We start from the raw sequence: 6,000 nt of genomic DNA, 5'->3' as shown, positions 1-6,000 counted from the left end.
TTCATGTGCCTAGGATTCCATCCTCAAGGTTGTTTAAACCCTTAAAGGTTAACGTTGGGAGTAGGGATATACGTCTTAGCCAGAATCTTCAAAGCCTAAACTCTTAGTGACAAATTGATTAGGTTCTTAAGCCGATTAATTAAGGTTTAGTGTTCATTCTAGGAAGTTAAACTCTTCTAACAGCTGTCCATCAGTATCATATTCTCCATACCTATCCTTTTTATCTTTACAATTTATATTAGTTAAGTTTATTCTATCACCACTTGTCATTAGGGTTGCTTTATAGGCACTTTGATCCCACATTACTGAGCAAACGTACAAAAATACGAACCTAAGTTATACTTGCCACTTACTTGTGTAAAGGAAGACAAGTAGGTGAAATAAAGCTAGAAACACCTAGATAAATATAAATAATAAAACCATTGCCCCTCTCCTAATAGCCAATTTTGACGTCTTGCGACTTAACAACACTGCATAATTAAAACCGTCCATTTTGGTCACATCACTTGTCTACATTAATAATAAAGTGCATAAGGATTAAGTTAAGATTAAATTAGTTAATGATAGAATGTTTTTAGAATGTGGCATTAAAGCGCAATGAGAACCATCCTTATGCCTACAGTGGTCCATGCTTTTAAAGGTACTCGTTTCATAATTTTTGGCATATTTTTATGATCACCTTACTTTAAGGAGTAACTTCCTCGATCCATGAACTTTCGATCAACCGATCCCAAATGGGAAAAAGGTTTCAGGTGGTTAGGTGATCTAGCACCACATATGATCTAATTGCTCGAATCTTACAGACTATAGCTTTAAGCTTAACTTTCAACTTTTTTTTTGATCATCTCATATAGGAGTGTAATATTCTTTAAACAATAGCGCTGAGTATCATGTTTTCAAAGATATGATCTTTAAGGAATGATCAAAATGATATATGATATGATGGATGGTATGATCGTTATTATTATTTATGCACTTTAAATATCAATGAGTAAATCATGGATTCCAATATGGAACCAAGGAACCACTTTGGGTCGAACTATGTTAAAAAGCCACAAACTCTATATTATAATAGCTAGTTATAATTGAAAGTCTAATTTAAACCGATTAGTTATTTGTAAAAATAAGTGTTTGAACAAAAACTAAACAAGATAAAGTAAGATTAAAATTGAATATTAATAACCTGAAAAAATAAGATAGGAATTTGATTTAGTTTTTTTAAAGATTAAGGCTTCTAAATTCCTAGATATTCTCTAATATTTACATTACTTTAAATGAGGCTAAAAAGTTAATACAAGCTAATATTTTAAATATTATTTTCAAAGTCTTTTGTCTTTAAAAAGTTAACATTTACTTAGGACAAAAATTAAAAATTTATCCATTTTGTCCATTCTTTAAGTGTGATTACTTTAAAATTTCTAATTTTGATTTTTCAAAAATTTATCTTGGTACTTAAGTTCAAGTGAATATTTCACTTCCTTCCCCACACTTAAGATTATGAAATGTCCTCACTTGCATAAAAGCAGACTTTAAAATTCTTTGGAAAGACAAAATTAGTAAAGGGAGAGTAATTATATTACTTGGAATAGGATGTTTGTAGACTTGTTGCTTGAAGATATAAACTTTAAGAGATGAACTCAACAGAATATTAAATAACACAAAATAAAAGAAAAACAAACCATAATTTTATTAATAAAACTTAAAACATAGAAAAGTATTAATCAACACACATGTTCTAAACACACAACTTAAACACTTAAACAAATATTCCTAGTAAAAACAAATAAATGGATAGATAGTTTTGATTATAGAGTCGGTTGCGTGACTCATCTTCTAACTACTTTTATTCCTCAGATTTAACGTGCTTACCATCTGCACTCTCCTCCTCATCTTCCATCTTTAATTTCCTTCAATCAGCTTTATCTCCCTCATTACTTTCAAAGTAGCCAAGTTACTTTTATGAGCAGCTTTTTCATGTTGAATTTGCAACTCGTAAATTTGTTTCATTATTTTCTCACTAACCTTATACTGTTCTTTCATAAACTCTAACAAGACCTCTTCAACAGTAATTTCCCTTTTTCTTAAATAACCCAAATAATTAACATCTTCATGACCTTCCTCCCCACACTTATCTCGAAGCATATTCATGTGTTCCCTATGCAATTCTTTCCATGGCACAATTGGAATAATTTTACCATTGTTACCTTGATGAATAATAAGAGCGGTATCACGGTAATCAATCGTGGCGCGAGCACTAGATAAGAAAGGTGTTCCTAGAATCAACACTCTCGGATCTTCAATCATGCCCATTACTACAAAGTTAACAAGAAAACTAGCAAACCCCACTTTCACTTCAATATTCTTAGCAATACCCATGGTACGGCGGTGTAACTTATTATTAGCGAAGGAGACAACATCATTAATTGGTTCAAGTGGTGGCAAACCTAAATGATAGTAAGTTTTGAATGGTGTCAAATTAACACTTGAGCCATTATCAGCTAGATCGCGAATAGAAATCGGACCACAAATAACACAAGGGATATGGAATTTCCCTGGGTCGGGACGAACAATCAGAAATCTTGAACTTGAGTTTGTTGGATTATTATTTGTTTTGAACGAAAGAACACCATTAGAATCCAAAACTTCTTTTCTAACTTCCTTTATTTTCTTATCCTTACTAACAAAAACTTTATCTCCTTTTGTCATAGCTTCCAACTCTTCATAACTTATTCCAAACTTAGCAGGATGAACATAATCAAAGAATTCCTCATCGGATGATAACTCCTAAATTATACAGTTTATTGATAACATTTTGAGGTGTTATCTTAGTATTTTAGAGTCATTTTAATACCAAAACACACTAAAATGGGTAAAAAGAGGGAAAAGGTATTTCTAATGATTTTCTCAAAGTTATGTATCAAACAGGATCAAAAATAGAGAAAATTGCAGAAAGGCTAAGGAAGCCGCCGGCAAGGATTCAACGAAGCCGCTGGCTTGAAGCTACATATATCAGAATGTTCCAGAATCTTCGTAAAATTGAAAGAACATGTTGATCAAGCAAAAGGCAAAGGAAGTCACTGGCTTCATCCTGAAGCCGCCGGCCTAATGAACACGGTTTCTCAACTTGTTGACCAAGTTCAAGTAAAAATGGAAACAAAATCAAGAAGATTAGGCGGATCTTTGAAGCCGTCGGCCTTCCCTGTAGCCGTCGGCTTAATTGTGACGGTTAAAGATTTGAGCTTGCGGATTAAGTTAAACTTGCAAAAGGAGTTACCGACCTAAGGCAAGCCACCGGCTTCCCATTGAAGCCGCCGGCTTGGAAACCGTCCCTGAACATTATAGATACAGGCCTCTGGTCTCAGTTTTCATATGAAGTTTTTAGAATTAAATAATTCTGGTTAGGTCATTTTTCTTTTTAGGGTTTTCTCTAAACCCTTAGGTTAGATTTACTCATTGTAATCAAGATTCATTTAAGTTTTTAATTCAAGTTTCTTACATCTACCTTTTTAAGGTATGATTCTATCCTTACTTTACTGTTTTATTTATTTTATTTATTGCAGTTGTTTCTGTTCGTCTTCTGCTATGAAATAAATGTTCATAGTGGTTACGTGGATGAAAACTGAACTTCATCTGGGAATCAGATGAAGCCGCCGGCCTTACCTTCCAAGCCGCCGACTTGGTTGGAAGGAAGCCGCCGGCTTCGTGTGCTTTATTCGTACAGTTCCTGGTTCTTTTCCATATCTGTATGGTCGAGTTTCTGTAATGATATTTGAATTGTTTCGAATCTGTTTTGTTTAAATACACTTGTTTGCCATGCTTAATGATTAAATAACATGATTTTAGGATTGATTAGTACTTGATCCGATGATCTATTATTCGATTCATGCTGCTTGTTTAGATCTAGTCCATCAAACTTGTAAATTGGATTGCATGCAACTAAGTTAAAAAGCTTAATAGTGATAAACTTATTTGATTTGAATTGCGCTTATGTAATAGAATTTTATATTGTTAGGCTTAATCGAAGAACCTTTGTTTGGATTTGTTTAATTAAAGGATTGCATGAGAACTTAGTAGTAATTGACTTTCAGCTAGTAACTTGAGTTGATCTACTTGGTGTTTAATAGCTTATATAATTTGTCAGTCTATTTGCATATTGATCCTCATCACAAGATTAATGTGTATCGTGTAATTGATTTAAACATGAAATATTAAGATGTTAGTTATGCACAGCACATATCTAGTATATGCTTTAAGTCCTACCTATTGAATGATATGCAACATTTAGCTTAACCTATTAAGGGATAATAATTGGTCTATGATTGTTATTTTGCTTTGTGTTAATATAAGTAATGAAACTTGCCTAATATGATTCCCGTATGAGTTAGTTGTTCATGTAATTTCTTTTACTTTTATCTGTTTATTTTGAATATTCAATTCCTTGTTTTATTTTACTATTTTTTTTCTCGTAAAGCATCTCTTTCTTAAGAGATAAGAATCTATCCCATAAAAAGACATAAAAATCTATCTTTAATTCTGTAAAAAGAATTAAACTATTTAAATAAAACAACTCTTATACGCATCTACGCTCTCTTGGGATGATAACCTAAAATACTACATCTGATCAGGTTTTGTTGCTCGTTAGGGTGTTAAAGTGTATTAATAAAGGTTTATAAAATCAAAAGTTGAAATAAAATATTAAGCACTACTGCACACACTTTCAACACATCATCGGACAAGTACTCTTCCTCAAACTTTGTATCTTCAATGAGAATATAATGTGGACCCTCACTTGTTTTTCCAGTCATCTCATCAATTTCCTTCGACAATTCCTCCTCGGTCAACTCATATTCTCACATTGTTTCAGTTTTACTAACTTCCTTTTTAGCTTCTACTTCATCCTTAGGTTCTTCTTCCTCAATCACTTCCTCAACATTTTCCTCTCACTTTCACAATTTTTCCACATATACTTAAGACCAGGCTCATAATCACATTCTCAATCAACTTCCTCAATTTTAGAAACAACATTAACCTTCTCAATGAACTACCTTAGGTTTCTCGGTATTATGAGTACTTTTTTTTTGACTAATTGAAAAAAGCTTATAAGTAACATTACGCTCTAAGTTTTTAATTGAGGCTTGGTGATTGTTTTTGAACTTAGGAAAGTTGAGATTTAATAGCTTCATTGGCTTTAATTTGGTTCTTAATGAATGAGAGAATATTATCTTCAATGGTTGAATGTCTTTTAGCTTGGTAGTTTGGAGGATTGTTTGGAGTGAAGGGTGCTCTAGTAGGATAAAAGCTAGGTGGATTCTAAAAGTTATTAGGATAAGGAGTTTGGTAATTATTTGGAAGACGATAGTTTGTATTACCTCCTTGAAACTGATTAACATATGACACATTTTCCACTTTTTTCATCGTTAAACTATTAACACAATCCTTTATTAAATGCGACCCATTACACTTCACACAACGAACCTTCATAACATGCATTTCTTTTGTAAGCTTCTCAATTTGTCTACCTAAATTCCCTAACTGAGCATTCATTACTTTTAACACATCTTCGGTCTCATACCCAACAACACTTACTGAACGAGAAACACCTAAATCTTGATGTCATTCATGAGAATGTGTAGCTAACTAATCAATCAATGCATGAGCTTAATCCGCAGTCTTACTCATTATATTACCTCCAGCTGAGGTATCGATTTCTCTTCTTGTCGTGATATCATAGCCCTTATAGAAAATTGTAACAATTTGAAAGTTATTCAAACCATGTTAAGGACACGCCCTTAACAACTGCCCAAATCTTACCCAAGCGGCATATAATGTTTCATTATTCTTTTGCTTGAAGTTCATGATATCGGGTTTGTAGGGTTATGGTTTTAGAGGCAGGCAAAAAACGAGTCAAAAATTTTTCAACCATGTGGTCCTAAGCAGTGATTTCTCCCTCTGATAATGAATTCAACCAGTCTTTAGCTTCGTCTTTAAGGGACCAAGGAA

The sequence above is a fragment of the Rutidosis leptorrhynchoides genome, chromosome 8, assembly GCF_046630445.1.
Source record: "Rutidosis leptorrhynchoides isolate AG116_Rl617_1_P2 chromosome 8, CSIRO_AGI_Rlap_v1, whole genome shotgun sequence".
In the NCBI taxonomy this organism is placed as follows: domain Eukaryota; kingdom Viridiplantae; phylum Streptophyta; class Magnoliopsida; order Asterales; family Asteraceae; genus Rutidosis; species Rutidosis leptorrhynchoides.
The sequence above is the reverse complement of the archived record's forward strand: the minus strand, read 5'-3'. Positions refer to the sequence as shown.